The sequence below is a fragment of the Echinops telfairi genome, unplaced genomic scaffold, assembly GCF_000313985.2.
Source record: "Echinops telfairi isolate 266 unplaced genomic scaffold, ASM31398v2 ScPeMD7_18;HRSCAF=68, whole genome shotgun sequence".
NCBI classification, from domain to species: Eukaryota; Metazoa; Chordata; class Mammalia; order Afrosoricida; family Tenrecidae; genus Echinops; species Echinops telfairi.
The window spans coordinates 9,537,223-9,552,806 of NW_022103915.1; the positions used below are offsets into that span (position 1 = coordinate 9,537,223).

Genomic DNA, 15,584 nt, shown 5'->3' on the forward strand with positions numbered 1-15,584 from the left:
GCCCCAGTTAAAATCGGTTTTGCCTCCTCTGCTAAATACAAGTTCTTTTGTCCCAAAGGTGTGGCAAATGTTCTGAAATAAAGCGCCAGTTCCCGGTGTCCGTCGCTGAAAACCTCCCCACCTTCTTTGTCTCCTCCAGCTCCCGGGCTTCTCCTTGCAGCCCCTCCAGACTGGCTGCCCACTCTGCTCAGCTCCGCCCCAAACAGCCAGAGTCCCCTGATCCCCGACTCTCCTCCGTTCCTCCGCACCCAGTCCTTTCCCTACAAGAAGCCGGTCCTCCCGGTCATTTGTCAAGTCGCCCTTTGCCTGGATGTCCTCTTCTCCGTCTCGGACCTGCGTGACGGACATCCAACCCCCAAGACCCAGTCTTACCCTGCCTCTCTGAGTCTGTTTTTCTACACGCCCCACCCCGAGGAGTGAGGGGCCTGGGCCTTTTACCACCAGTCTCTGCTTGTAAACATGAAAGCTCACTAATTTACCCAAACTAACTGAGGTAATCCAAGAAAGAAAGAAAAGGAAAGAGCCTCCCAGTGCAGGCCTTGAACATCTCCAAAGGATGATCCTGCTTCCCCTCCCTTTAACCCCTCAGCCCCTGAAACCTGCTTGGGCAGACAGCATAGCTTTTGTCCTGCACTCTGCCCGCAACGTCTAGAGAAAGCTACGGGAACTATGTCTGCGAGCGTGGACATTGGCCAGCTTGCAGAAATCGCACAAAGGTCTTCGTGACTGCGGCCTGGCCTGGAAAACCAGAAAGATCTTGCTGTGCCAGCTGATAAGGCTGCGCGGCCTCCAGTCAAAGCTTTCGTTACTGATATCCAAGCAACAGCCCACCGACCCCTGCAGCCAGATCAATGTGTGCACCAGCTGCGAGCAGACTGGCCACTGGGAAAATAAATGCCCACGTCACAACCCCACTTCGACACCTGCCTATTCTCACTCCACGTGTTGGTCCGAGTTGACTAGAGAAACAAATCCAGGGAGACTCAGATGACTGTAAGAGAGAGCTTTATATAAAGAGCAATTGTATATTAATAGAACAACCCAGCCCAGTCCAGATCAAGTCTATAAGTCTGATATTGGCCCTAGGTCCGATACGGTCTATGAATTCCTCTTCAGTCCCACACAACACATGCATTAGAAGATCACAAGCCAGTGGGTGGAAAGTTTTGTGGATCCAGTGGCGGTGGAAGCATCTCAATGCTGGCGTGGGTCTCCACGTGGCTCCTCCAGCTCCAGGGCTGTGGCTCCATCAGTGTAGTTCCATGTGTCTTGTCAACAGGAATGTCTCGCAGGGAGAGACTGTGTCTCGCCTCCGAGGAGGAAGACAGGAATTCCCAGACTCCTCAGGAGAAGGCCATGCCCACACAGAGGTGTTATTGGCTATGACCTGATTGACAGGCTAGACTCCACCCCTTCACTCAAGTTGACAGGGGATTACGTAACGACCACACTCCACCTACCCACATCTCAGACTCTGAATTGGGAGGCCTGGACTCTGTCTTACAAGCCCCCCAGTAGTAGCCCATGGTCACCACATCTATTGTGGGCCAACCTGTTCCCTCTCTGGTAAATACTGGAGCCGAACTTTCTGTTCTTAAAGAGCCGCATGGGTCTCTCTCTAGCAACACTGTGCAGATTCAAGGAGGCCCCGGTCAACTTAAATCTTATCTTTTCTGTACTGCGGGACTGTAAATCTTGGCCATCTGACCGTTGCTCACTGGTCCCTTGTGGTTCTGGACTGCCCTTGCTTTCTGATGGGCCTGGACTCTCCTACAGAAACTTTCATCTAATTCTTTGGCCCATCAATGTTAACCTTCTGCCTGACCCGTCCGCTTACCAGCTCACCGTCTCTGGTCCCCTCTCTGAAGAATATTTACTTGCTGCTCCTGAGCCAGAGCCCTCTCCAGATTCCAGCCTCTCTACAGAGCCTTTTTCCTTCAGTCTGGGCAGAGAACTGCCCTCCAGGGCTCGCTGCCCATCACCCTCCAGTCCTGGTCCCACCTATGACAAGCTCACAGCCTGCTGTCGTGCAAATCTCCCTGCTGGGAAACCTGAGACTGATGGTTACTGAAGAAAAGTCAACACAAAGTCAACACAAACCCTCCACCCCACAGCGCCTAACCCAGATGGCCTTGCTAAGCTTTCTGTCGCCTGCCCACGTCTTCATCACTGTCTGAGATCCAAAAGATGCCTTCTTCTCTGTACCACTTCAGGCAGCCAGTCAACCCCTGTTTGCCTTTAAGAGGACTGGCCCCACAACTAATGTAACTTCCTATTTAACCTGAAGTCTATCCCTCAAGACTTCAAAAATCTCCCTGTCTTGTTCAGCGAGGCCCGTGCAAGGATTGAACACCTTTCCTTTCTCCACACCCCGATCTCTTCTCCAATAGGTAGCCGCCAGTTCATTTGCTAGTGGCTTGCGAGGCACTAGAGATTTGTTGCAGCTGCTACAGGAGAAGGGGTATACGTCTTCAGTAAGAGGGTCCAGCTTTGTGTCCGACAGGCCACCTTCCTGGGATATCGCCCGATGTAAGCACAAGCTCACCTTACCTTGAAAAAACAGCCGTTCTGCAGATCCCACCTCCACAGACAAAAGGGCAGCACTGGGAATTCCTAGAAGCAAAAGCAGCTGTCATCCACCATAGAGGCCACGAAAGCAGCTGCCACTCACCTCAGAGGCCAGGAAAACAGCTGTCATCCACTGCAGAGGCCACGAAAGTAGCTGCTGTCCACTGCCAAGGTCACGAAAGTGGCTGCCATCCACCGCAGAGGCCAGGAAAACAGCTGTCATCCACTGCAGAGGCCACGAAAGTAGCCGACGTCCACTGCCAAGGCCACGAAAGTGGTTGCCATCCACCGCAGAGGCCATGAAAGCACTGACGGCACTGGAAGAACCTGGCAACAGGACAGGCGATTTCAGAGCCAGTGGCACCTCTCGCAGTGCCCCCTGTCTGTCTGCCACCTTTGGTACTGCGAGACTCTCCCACTGACTTGGCAGAAGAGCCTCAGCTAGTTCAGCACCTGCAGGCTCACCCCGGAAAAACGATTGAAAAATGCTCCCAATGAACCAGTGCTTCTGCCTGAGGTTATAACATCCCACCTGCGAGATCCTAACCTGTTCCAGCTCCTGTCTCCCACAAGCTGTGCACCTCACCTCTGACACTTTGTGGCCGCAGAGACTCAAAGGTGTGTGCCACATGCCCAAGTAAATGCTCCACAGGGTTTGAGCCCCTCTCCGGAACCCAACCCCCGCTGAGCATTGAGAACCAAACCTCCCTAAGATGAAGCCGCTGACTGTTAGGTAGAAGTATCTGCTAGTTTTTAGAGACCTTGTCTGGATGGGCTGAAGCCCTTCCCGCTAAAAAAAAACACCCTGCCTCCGTTGTGACTAAATTCCTTTACAGAGAGTATTCCTGGTTTCTCGGACAAACCTGAGACCTTTGTTTGTAGAAGTCAGACTAGAACCCTCGAGTGTTGTCTGCTACGCGACCACTGTCCATGGCTGTCCCATGTCCATTGCCCGGTGTCAGTGAGGACTAGCTGGAAAATGCGATAACAAGGAGGCATCTGCAGCAGCCACAAAAAGGAAGGTGACTCGGAGTAGCTCCAGCAGCTCAAAAAGAATATTGAAACGATACAAAGACACGGAACGGCATTCAACAATATCTAAATAAAAAGTGGAAGCCTAGTGTGGGCAGGTCCACAGGCAGTCCCCAATTATGAAGGTCTGATGAAGGGACAGCTCGTTGGTTGCCTTTTACTGTTAGCACTGAGGGATGGTGGACATCTGGCCGGAGGTCCATAGGAGGCCCATGCAATCCTCAGTACTTGTCAACAGCACAGCCTCACCAAAGAGCGCAGCTCCACCCACCACATCAGGAAAGCGTTAACGAAATGCTTCACCAGTCTGGCCCTTGAATGGTGTTATCGATAGCCAATGGCCCAGGGCAGTAAAACGTCTCCCACCTATGCTAAGTAAAGTTGTCCGCACTTTGAAACGATGGCTCCGTCCCAACAATTCATCATGAACACCATACACATCATAAACAACATCATGAATGTGTCCCTTGGTGCATAGGCAGCTTTTAACTCACTGGTGAATCTTTGAGCTCTTTCCTTGTCCTATACTAAGGCTGCACAGGAGCCCTAAACACCTGCTGCGACGCAGCTACAAATGCCACTTGAAGGCACAGGTAGGGACAGATCTTGTCTGTTCCCGGGGCCTACCTGTGCTCTGTCCGATAGGGTTGCTAGGAATCGGAATTCTCCTGAGAGTCCCTGGTACTTTCTATAGTCTTCCCGGCACTGTAATTCCAAAGCATTGCTTCTTCTTCAGTCTTTCTTATTCCACGTCCAACTTTCACCTGCGTAGGAGGCCTCTGAAAACACCATGGCTTCAGGCAGGTGCACCTTAGTGCTCAAGGTGACAGCCTTGTTCTCTAACACCTCAAAGCGGCGTGTGCAGCAGATTGGTCCAGTGCAATACATTCCTTCATTGCCTGACTGCCCCTTCCATGAACACCGGTTGTGGATCCAAGAAAAACGAAATCCTGGGCAACTTCAATCTTTCCTCCATTTGACATGGTGCTATTATCAATGGTCCTGTTTGAGGATTCCCCTCCCCGCCCCCTTTACGTTCAGTTGCAATCTCTAGTGAAGGCTGCAATCCTCACTCTTCATCAGCACGTGTTTCAAGACCTCCTCATTTTCAGCAAGCAAGGCTGCGTCATCTGCATCCATAGGTTGTGGATAAGCCTTCCTTCAATCCTGATGCCATGTTCTTCCCCTGAGTCCAGCAGCTCAGAGGATCTGCTCAGCATACAGATTGAATAAGTATGGTGAGAGGACACAGCCCTGACACGCTCTCATTTTAAGCCATTCAGTATTTTCTTGCTCTGTTGAGGGACTGCGTCTTGATCCATGTACAGGTTCCGCACGAGCACAATGAAGTGTTCTGGAATTCCTATTCTTCTCAAGACTATCCATAGTTCGCTATCATCTACACAGTCAAACACTTTTGCTGTCAATAAAATACAAGTAAACATCTGTCTAGTATACTTTTAACCAAGATCCATCTGACATCGGCAATGATATCCCCCATGCCACATCCTCTTCATAGAGCCTGAAAAACCCTAAGCTGAAGGGTAAGACATCAGACTGAGGCTTCTCCGGACTCATGTAGCTGTAGGAGCTGATGACCTCAGGGTCAGCAGTAAGGTGTCAGGCTGCTGACTCATAGGTTTCAAAGATCAACACTCCTAAGATTGGCAAGCAATAGGGCAAACTGATAGCTCAAGTCCTCATAACTGAACAGTAGATGAGGAGAGCCAGATGCAGAACGTAGAGCAGGTAAATGCTAGAAAGCCTTGCCAGAGAGTCCTTATATATTTGATGCAGGCCACACCCCTGAGAAGACTCCCTTTCAGCTGATTGGCTGTTTATAGCAGATTTTATCATAGAATTGATTATATTTATATCTGGTCTCATCATGCGGGTAACCAACCACATTACGACGTAACTGCTAAACTAGACCACATCTGCCCAACCAGAGAGTCCTGGCGCAGCCAAGTCGACACACGACCCTAACCATCGCGAGCTCTTCCTGTGTGCTAGGTGCTGGGGACACGGTGATGTTGAATGGGAAGTGACGGGGCAGTGAAAAAGAAGATGGATTGACACAGTGGTGCAATCACGGGCCGAAACATAAGAAATGTGAGGATGGCCCATGACCAGGTGGTGTTTCATTCTGGTGCACTCAGGGTGACTATGAATCAGAACTAACAACAACAACTCTGAACCATTTCCTTGAGATCAGTCTCTCTCTCAATGAGCTTCCCTGGCTTTGCTTCTGTCAAGAACCCAGCCTAAGACAACACTTCGTCGTCTTTTGCTGAATGAACAAATAGGCCATTCAACCTTGTTGCTTTTAAGACGTTGATTTCATCAGAACACGTTTCTAGTTTGTGGCATTGCTTTTGTAATGAGCCTACAGCCCCTGGGGTCTCCAAGGCTACAATCCCATCGTTCTCCCATGGAGCAGGTGGTGGGTTTGAACCTCAGACATTGTACTTAGCAGCCCAACAGGTAACCTCTTATGCCACCAGGGCTTTGGTACTTTTCCATAAGGATGCGTATTTTGCATACATATAGTCATCAGCAGAGGGGACCTGATGCTCTGCTGTTTCACTGAACATAAGCACATGCGCTGCCCCTGGGGGGTCCAGATCGTACCTCTTCACAGGACTGTTGGGTGAACAGGGAAGTGAACTGATGGCCTGTCTCACAGATGTTAGCAGTGGGCCCGGCACATACCAACCAGGCCCTGGTACCTGTTTGTTGAGCAAAGGCATCAGGAAACATCCCTATCCGGAAATGAGTACTGTTCTATCTCAGCTCCTGTTCTATCGCAGCTCCTAGCCTGGCATTTAATAGAAAGTTCACTGCCTTGGAGACAACTCTGACTCCGTTCTGCTCTGCAGACCAGGGTACCATTGCTCTTGTGGGCTTCTGAGACTATAACTCTCTCCCTTTTTGTTAACTTAAAAAGAACCCCAAACTTTAAAGTTTTATCGGCATCTCATCCACATGCCATTCAATCCAACCGTTCAATCATATCAAGAAGAGTGGTGTAACCATCACCACTAGCAAGTCTACATTTTCTTCCTTGTACTCATTAGGATGCATGTAATTATTTTTTTAATTGTGGCAACGATATACACAACAAAACATTCTCCAATTCAACAACTTCTACCTGTGTAATTCGGTGCCATCGATTATATTCTTTGTGATGTACTACCGTGACTGATATCCTTTTCCAAATTGTTCGTCACCATCAACATAAACTCAATGCCCCTAAGCAAAACTCCTCCTCCTTCACTCATGGTCCCCTCAGGCCGACCTTGGTTTCTTTCTTTCTTTAGTCGTTTTCTTGATATCATATTCTCATATCATACCGAGGCTGTAACTCTTTATGGGAGTAGAAAACCTCATCCTTCTTCCTCTGAGCAGCTGGTGGTTTCGAACTGTTGACTTTGGGTTAGCAGCCCAACGCCATCAGGGCTCCCTGCCCTCCATGAAACGTCAAGCAAGGAGTTGGAAGCTGACTTTTCGTTACATTTCATAGACACATGGAAAACTCTCGACCACTGGCACTTTTAAAAAATGCTTTGCTGTGTTTGGGTGAACGCTGACGGAGCAGACAGACATGTTGTGTGGGGACGTTGATGGCGATCTCCACCGGTCACAGCCCTCATCTCACCTCCCCCCTGTTTCCATTTGCTCTTCTTTCCTTCTTCTTCCTGTCTTCCGAGCTTGACAGTGGGACCGGCGTTGCCCTCCCACTCCCCATCGTTGGTTGTTCTATTATTGTATTAGCGTTGGCGTCTCCCGGGCTTGGCTGGAAGCTGAGCTACAGGTGATCTCAGTTCTAGACCCGAGGGGTGACTGCGTTGCGTGGGGATCTCCAGAGAGCACGCCTATGTGTGTGCTGTCTATCGAGAGAGCTTTACATCAAGAAATGGCTCACACAGTGGTAGAAACAGGTAAGTCCAGTCTGATTCAAGTCAGGCTTCTCCTGAAGTGAAGAAGCTGATACATTGGAAGCAGGATAGTGAAGCAGAGGCAGCAGGGAGCGCAGGCTGGTGGATGTAGGTGTCTGTCCTAAATCAGCGGGATGAGTCTCCCACTGGTTGGTGGTCTGCTGATGGCTCCTATGATTGGCAGGTGATGCAACAGGAGGCTGAGGCTCAAGATGCAGGTTCTAGCTCTGGCAGAAGGCAAGGGGCCAGGAAGAGAATTTAACTCAGCTTGGTCTCTCGCTCTTATACAGGAAAGCTTATGACACCCAGAAGGTGTCACCAGCCCGCAACAAAACTGATAGTTGAGTTTTGCCCCTCCCCTGACCCAGGACTGTTTAGTTGGCACACTCCTTAAGCATCACACGACTAAGGGTCATAGTCTCAGGGGTTCTGTGGTACTTACATAATCTGTACTCAGTTTGAGAGGCTTAAGAGTGAAGGGGTGGAGTTTAGCCTGTCAACCAGGATGCAGCTTGATGATCTCACTTGGAGGCACCATGGAGACAGATAGCTTGCTGGAGGCAGGGCACATGCTCACTCCCTGCGAGGCATCTCCATTGGCAAGACACATGGAGCTATGCCAGCCCTCTGGAGCCGAAGTTGCCACATGGAGACCCCTGCCAGCGCTGAGATGCTTACACTGCCACTGGATCTACAAGACCTTCCACCCACTGACTGTGATCTTCCTGAATTCGGTGTCATTGCATGTGTTCTGTGAGTCTGAAGAGGAAGGTGTAGGTTGGTATCAGACATAAGGGCTAATATCAGACTTATGGACTTGATCTGGACTGGGCTGGGATGTTTTCTCAATATTCAATTGTTCTTGTATCTAAAGCGCTTTCCTATACACATATGAGTGTCTATGAATTTGTTTTTCTGGTCTACCCAGACTCACACAGATTCCAACAGTCCTCATCAGACCAGCAGCCTGCTCTTTTTTTAAAGTGATTTTCAGTCTTGGTTCACATTTCTCTCCCACTCTCTCCAGGGCCTCTTCCCAGGGTCTCTTTCAGAGTGGCTGTATACCATGCCATCACTTCCTCTTCACTCGTCCCCTCTTGTTGGATATTTAAAGAGTTTTACAGTTTTCTCTATTAACGACGATGCTGTGTCTAACATCTCAGGGCATACCTTTTTATACACCTTTAAAAGACACCCCCCAGTATGGGATTACTAGGTCAAAGGTTTTTTATATGTTGATGTTGATAAAAGTCTGTCCGGCTACATGTTCTGCTTCCTGGCCAGGGCCAGCAGGCTACGCATATGCTTGCTTTGTTTCACACCCCATAGCCCTGAAGACCTCCAGTATTTTTCTCATCGCAATTGCACGCTGCTGACAGCTAAGCATGACAAGATTTTCAGTGGCTAATCCCTCAGAAGTGGGATTCCTTCCTTTCCTTCTTCGTGTCTGCTCTTCGTCGGGAAGCTCTGCTGAAACCCGTTCACCTTGGGAGACCTTGCCGGTATTTGAAACACCAGTGACCTTTCTTCCAGCGTCACAGCAATTCGCAAGACAAACAACTCTGTTTCGGAAGAAGCACAGCCAGAATGCTCCTTCGAAGTGAGGATGAGGTTGCGACCGCACAGCTCAATTTAACCGTGCGACCATGTGATATGCGAACGCTGCGTGATGAAAACTACACAGAGAAGCGAGAAACCGCACCTGGCCAGTGGTTGCCAGAGGTGAAGAGGAAAGGGTCGTCACGTCGGGGCCATTGGTTTATGTCAACGGTGGTTGAGTACTTTGGAAAAGGGTGTCAATAGTGGAGGTGCAGCACTAGATTCTAATCAGGGACACTGAATTCTACAAGTAGGACTTGTGGCAGTGGGAAAAAATTACCTAGGGGAATGGCAGGGGAGGAACTGGGGCACTAACAACAATGAGTAAGAGAAGAAAATGCTCTGAAATTGATTGTGGTGATGATGGCACGACTCTTCTTAATATGATTGAGTGATTAAATTGTATGCTATGTGAAGTATATGCCAATAAAACTGTTAAAAGCAAGACAAAACAAATGAAGGGTGATTCGCCCTTGTCGCATCTAATCTGGACACGTTATCAGGAAAGACCAGTCCATGGAAAAGGCCATCATGCTTGGCCAAGTCAAGGGGCAGTGAAAAAGCAAACGACGTGGCTGCAGCAACGGGGGCTCAAACATAACAGTGATTGTGATTGTGAGGGTGGCACAGGACAGGGGGCTGGTTTCCTTCTGCTGTGTGGAGGGTCACGATGACTTGGACCCACCTGGACGGCATCTAACAACAAGAAGCAGCATGTCCAGGAGTTCTAGGACGAACAAGATTAGAAAAGCCTCCAAATGGTTATTTTAGAACTGGGGTTGACATAACCCTCCTAAGCACATGACTAAGGAGGAACTGTTGATTGGATATAGGACTGCTAACCCACTAGGTTGGCAGTTCAAACACACCAGCTGCTATACCGGAGAAAGAGGAGGTTGTCTGCTCTGGGAGAGACTTACAGCTTCGGAAACCCTGGATATGATCCCTCTGAGCCAGAGTCAACTGGAAGACAGTGGGTCTGGATGTGTGTGCTATGGACAGGGGTGTTTCCACGGCAGGATTCTCACCCTCCTGTGTAACCCTGGGTTTGGTTTCTGAACAGTGCTGTTCATGGAAGGCTGCTGTTGCTAGGGTGCTGAGCAGACTTCAGCAGAGCTGATAGATGAAGAAGCACTAGGAAGAAAGGCCTGGTGACTTATTTCTGAAGAGCCTGCCAATGAAAATACCAGGGAGCACAATGGTCCAATTCCATGGGGTATGGGACCTCCATGTCCAGGGGCCAACTAGAGGGCAGCTGGTCTGTCGGTTTGTCGCACTGTGGCGGCTTGTGTGTTGCTGTGGCGATGGGAGCTATGACCTGGGTATTTCGAATACCAACAGGGTCACCCCAAGTGAACGGGTTCAACAGAGCTTCCAGACTAAGAACAGACTACAAAGAAGGACGCAGCTGCCCACCTTAGAGGAAATAGCTGCTGAAAACCTTGTGCATAGTTTCAAAACATTGTCAGTTACTGAAGGCCGAATACCTGGAAGCAGGACACCGTCACAGGTAGAGTTGGAGGATGCCCTGCCCACCCCCGGGTCAGAGGGCACTCAACATGTGACTGGGGAGACCTAATTTCTCAGAGTGGAGCCCACCACGGTAACATGAGTCAGGTAAAAGCTGTGGGAGAGGGGTCTTCAGGACCTCCATGCGATGGTGGGGATGACTCAAGACAAGGAGAAGCAGCTGCAAACATCTGCTCATGATCAGAACTTGGAAGGTGAGAAGTATGAATCTAGGAAAATTGGAAGTCATAAAAAATGAAATGGAACACATATTGTGGGCATTAATGAGTTGGACTGGCATTGGCCATGTTTAATAAGAAAATCATGATTCACTATGTTGGTAATAACACAATCAAGAGGAATGACACTGCACTCATTGTCAAAAAGGACATTTAAAAATCAATTTTGAAGGACAGTGCTCTCTGCTAAGACTGTATCTATTCGACTTCAAAGATACATTCACTATAACTATTATTCAAATGTGTGCACCAACCACTAAAACTAGTAATGAAGAAATTGAAGACTTCTACCAACGGCTTCAGTTGAAAATTAGTCAAACATGCAATCAAGATGCATTGACAAGTATTGGAGATTGTAATGCAAAAATTGGAAACAAAGAGGAAGGAAAAATAGTTGAAAAATATGGACTTGGTGATAGAAATGACGTTGGAGACCACATGGCAGAATTTTGCAAGAACAGTGACTTGTTCAGAGCAAACACCTTTTTAAAAAATTAATAAATCATTTTATTTGGGGGCTGTTATAACAATCCATGCATCAATTGTATCAAACACATTTGTGCATATGCTGCCATCATAATTTTCAAAACATTTTCTTTCTGCTTGAGCCCTTGGTATCACCTCCTTTTTTTCCTCCCTTCACCCCCATTTCCATTGCTCATCCCCCTCGGGGTGAGTGTGTGTGTTATCAATTGATCATTATAGTCGGTTCCCCATTTCTCCCTGCACCTGCTCCTTACCCTCATATTGACACTCCCATTACTGTTCCTGAGGGGTTTATATGTCCTGGATTCTGGATGTCAAGAGTTCTTATCTGTACCAGTGTACATACTATGGTCTAGCCAGATTTGTAAGTAGAACTGGGGTCATGATAGTAGAGGGGGTGGGGGAGGATGGAGCATCAAAGAACTAGAGGAATCTTGTGTGTTCCGTCGGTGCTGTGCTGGACCCTTGCTGTCTTGTTCTTACTTTGTGACCCTTCTGTGAGGGGATGTCCAGTTGTCTACAGATGGGCTTTGAGTTTCCACTCCAACCCCCTTCACTTGCATCGATCCATATATTTGTTTATTTGGAGTCTTCTAATGCTTGATGCCTGACCCAATTGATACCTCATGATCACACAGGTTGGTGTGCTTTTCTATGTGGGCTGTGTTGCTTCCCTGCTAGATGGCCGCTTGTTTAACTTCAAGCCTTTAAGACCCTAGATGCTATATCTTTTGATAGCCGGGCACCATCAACTTTCTTCACCACATTTGTTTATGCACCAGTTTTGTCTTCAGTGGTCCTGTTGGGAAGGTGAGCATCACAGAATGCCAGGTAATTGGAACAAAGTGTTCTTGTGTTAAGGGAGTACTTGAGTAGAGACCCAATGCCCATCTGCTACTTTAATACTTAACATTTAAACATATGTACTTAGGCCTATATCTTTATATATTAAGATATTTATGTATGTGCATGCCTACATTTATACCTCAATAAATGTCTTTTGCCTCCTAGTTCTTTCCTCTATTTCTTTTTACTTTCCTCCTGTCGCACTACCATGTTTGACCTTCATTCGACTCTCAGTACTTTGTCTCAGCTACACTGCATTTGATTGAATCCCATCAGGTATTCTATGCCCTCCTCGCCATCAATTTTAGATCGCTTACTGTTCCCTTGCCCCTGGGTTTGTTGGCTCCCCCTCCCTTTCTCTTACCTCCTCCTGTCCCATGCCCCCCCCCCCCCAGCCATTGGCCTCATCGTTTTCTCCTCAGGATTGGTTATCCTGCCTATCTTACATACATAGACACGAGAGAAAGAAAAAGTAATAAGAGGTGGGGGGGGGGGGAGCCTATAAATAGTTCCAGGTCTGTCCGGTGACCCTTCTGAGTTTTCCCCAGTCGGATCTGGTGAAGCGTCATGCCCGGCCTTAGCACTATTTTGGGGACTTCTCTGGTACGTTATTGCTTTGCTCCCCTTGCTGCTCTGTCCCTTCTTGTTTTGCTCTGGTGTGTGTGTGTGGGGGGGGTGGTAATGTCAGATTGGGCATACTTCCCACACTGTTTCTCCAGTGTTGCCCCCTGTAGTCCTGTGGGTCAATGAGGGGGCGCCGTGTCTTGTGGTGGGGCCAGCCCTACGGTTCTCTCTGTGCATTGGCTGCTCGGAGCAGGAATGTCATCCTCGAGGCTTGGTGGGCCAGGATGTGGTGTTATCTCTCTCTCTCTCTCTCCCTCCCTCCCTCTTAGTTTGCTCCTGTGTGGTCTGAGCAGACCTGCCCCTCTCCCTGGGCTGTATTTACAGTGCTGTCCTCTGTAGCGCATTCTTCTGGGGAGGGGGGCAAATACCTTTATTTCAACAGCACAAAAGGTGACTATACACATGGACTTCTCCAGGTGGAATACACAGAAATCAAACTGACTACATCGGAGGAGAGCGATGATGGAGCAGCTCAGTATCAGCAGCTAAAGCCAGGCTGGGGCTGACTGTGGGTCAGACCATCAATGGCTCATATGTTAGTTTAGGTAAAAGCTGAAGAAAATTAAAACAAGTCCATGAGAGTCAAAATACAGCCTTGGATCTATCCCGCCTGTGATTTGAGAACACGTCAGGGACAGAGTTGGTGCACTGAACACTAATGACGGAAGACCCGACACATCAAGGACATCGTTCCTGAAGGAAACAAAGGGCCATTAAAAGGACGGGAAAGAAAGAGAAAATCCATGTGGGTGCCAGAAGAGACTGGGAAACTTGCTCTTAATCATAGCTAGCTGAGGCACATGGATGAAATGATGAAGCCCAAGAGCTAACTAGACAGGCAGCTGTAAAGCCAACTATCATAAAGAAACGTGCAAGGATCTAGTTATAAAAACAAAAGGAGGAACATGCTCAGCATCGCTTACACTGAAAGAACTCAAGGGGATAAAAAGTCAAGCCTCAAGTTGCAATCTTGAAAGATTTATGGGCGGAATGTTGAATGATGCAGGAACCATTAAAAGAAGATGTAAAGAATACACAGAGTCACTGTACCAAGAAGAATTAGTTGTGCTTCCACCGTCTCAGGAGGTAGCATATGAGCAAGAACCTATGCTGCTGAAGGGAAAGGTCAAGCTGCACTGAAGGCATTCACCAAAACAAGGCTGCAGGAATTGGCGGAACACCAATGGAAATGTTTCAACAAGCTGATGAAGCACTGGGAGCTTCACTCATCTAGGCCAGGACATTTGGAAGCAGCTACTTGGTCAACTGCCTGGAAGAGATCCGTATTTGCGCCCCTTCCAAAGGTGACTCAACGGAATGTTCAAACGATCAAACAGTATCATTGATGTTGAATGCAAGTAGCATTTTATTGAAAGCCATCCAACAACAATTGCAGCAGTACATTGACGGTGAGCTGCCAGAGGTTCCGGCCACATTCAGAAGAGGACGTGGAACAAGGGATATCTTTGCTGAGTCAGATGGATCTTGGCTGAAAGCAGAGACTACCAGAAAGATGTTTACTTGTGTTTTATTGACTGTGCCAAGGGATTCGTCTGTGTGGATCATAACCAACTATGGATGGCCTTGGGAACAATGGGAATTCCAGAACACTTCATTGTGAGCAAGTGGAACTTGTGTATAGATCAAGAGACAATTGTGTGACCAGACAACAACTTGCGACAGACTTCTGGTCTTCAGGACTGTGAGAGCACGTCTGTGCTGTTTTGGAGCCACTCGCTTTGTGGGAACTTGTGACAGCAGCCCAGGGAATGAATGTACATGCACGAGTGAGGGTGTCAGGCAGGGTTCTCTAGAGAAATGAAACAGAACACTTAAGATTTTATAGATAGCTATAGCTAGATAGATAGGTTTATACAGAGAGAAGGAATATGACAGCTAATTAGTCCACACAGCAATACAGAGGGTTCAGTTCAACTCAGTTCCGTGGCACGGTTCATACACTGGAAGTCCTTCAACTCATGTGGGCTTCGGGGTCCAAGGTTAAGGAAGCAGACAGCAGAGTCCTCCCTCAGGCAGGGCAAGCAGAGTCTGCCCACAGACAGCAAGCAGCAGGGTGGGTTGCCAACCGTCAGTAGCTCTGGAGCTCAGCGAAGCAGGCCAGATGGGATATCACACAAAAGCAATGAGAGGCGAAGGAATCCACCCGCCTCAAGTTCAAGGGATGTACGCACCAGCAGCGTGGCCGAGCAGGCCTCGAAAGAGCCCGAAGCTTTAACGACACAATCCACAGATTGGCCTGGCCCACAGGTCGTGTAGCTCACAGGTCGAGGCAGAGAACTAGGGACAGCAGTGGCAGGCATGCCCCAGTACCCTCTGATGACCAGAGAGCAAGAGAGAGAGGGCGGGCCTTGCAGGGCCCTCCAATCAAACGGTGACCTGATTAATCCCACGTGTTCCTATTGGCCAGGTTGGCACAATAAACCAACCTATCACAGGGGTTTCCCAGCTTGGTCCCTGTGGTGGTGTCCACAGCTTCAGAGGGAACATTGGGCCCCACCCCACTTCTTCCTCAGAGCACTGCTCCCCTCCCACCATCTTGCTGCACCGAACTCTCACATCACCCGGCCCTGAGTTCATTTCTCTGTCTCACTTCTCCCACCGTTGGGAGAAAGCCTTGGCCCCATCCATGTCTTTTGGATATTTGCAGTTAAGTTCTGGCTGGACCAGAGGATGTACACTGTACAGATAGGAACTGGAAACACAGGGAATCCAGGGCGGATGA

At 48.7% G+C, this 15,584-nt stretch overlaps 1 pseudogene; it reads left to right on the forward strand.

The window, feature by feature from the left end:
- LOC115868731 overlaps nucleotides 1-420 on the forward strand; it is an 11,863-nt pseudogene extending 11,443 nt beyond the window's left edge.
- Nucleotides 421-15,584: the final 15,164 nt, after the last annotated feature.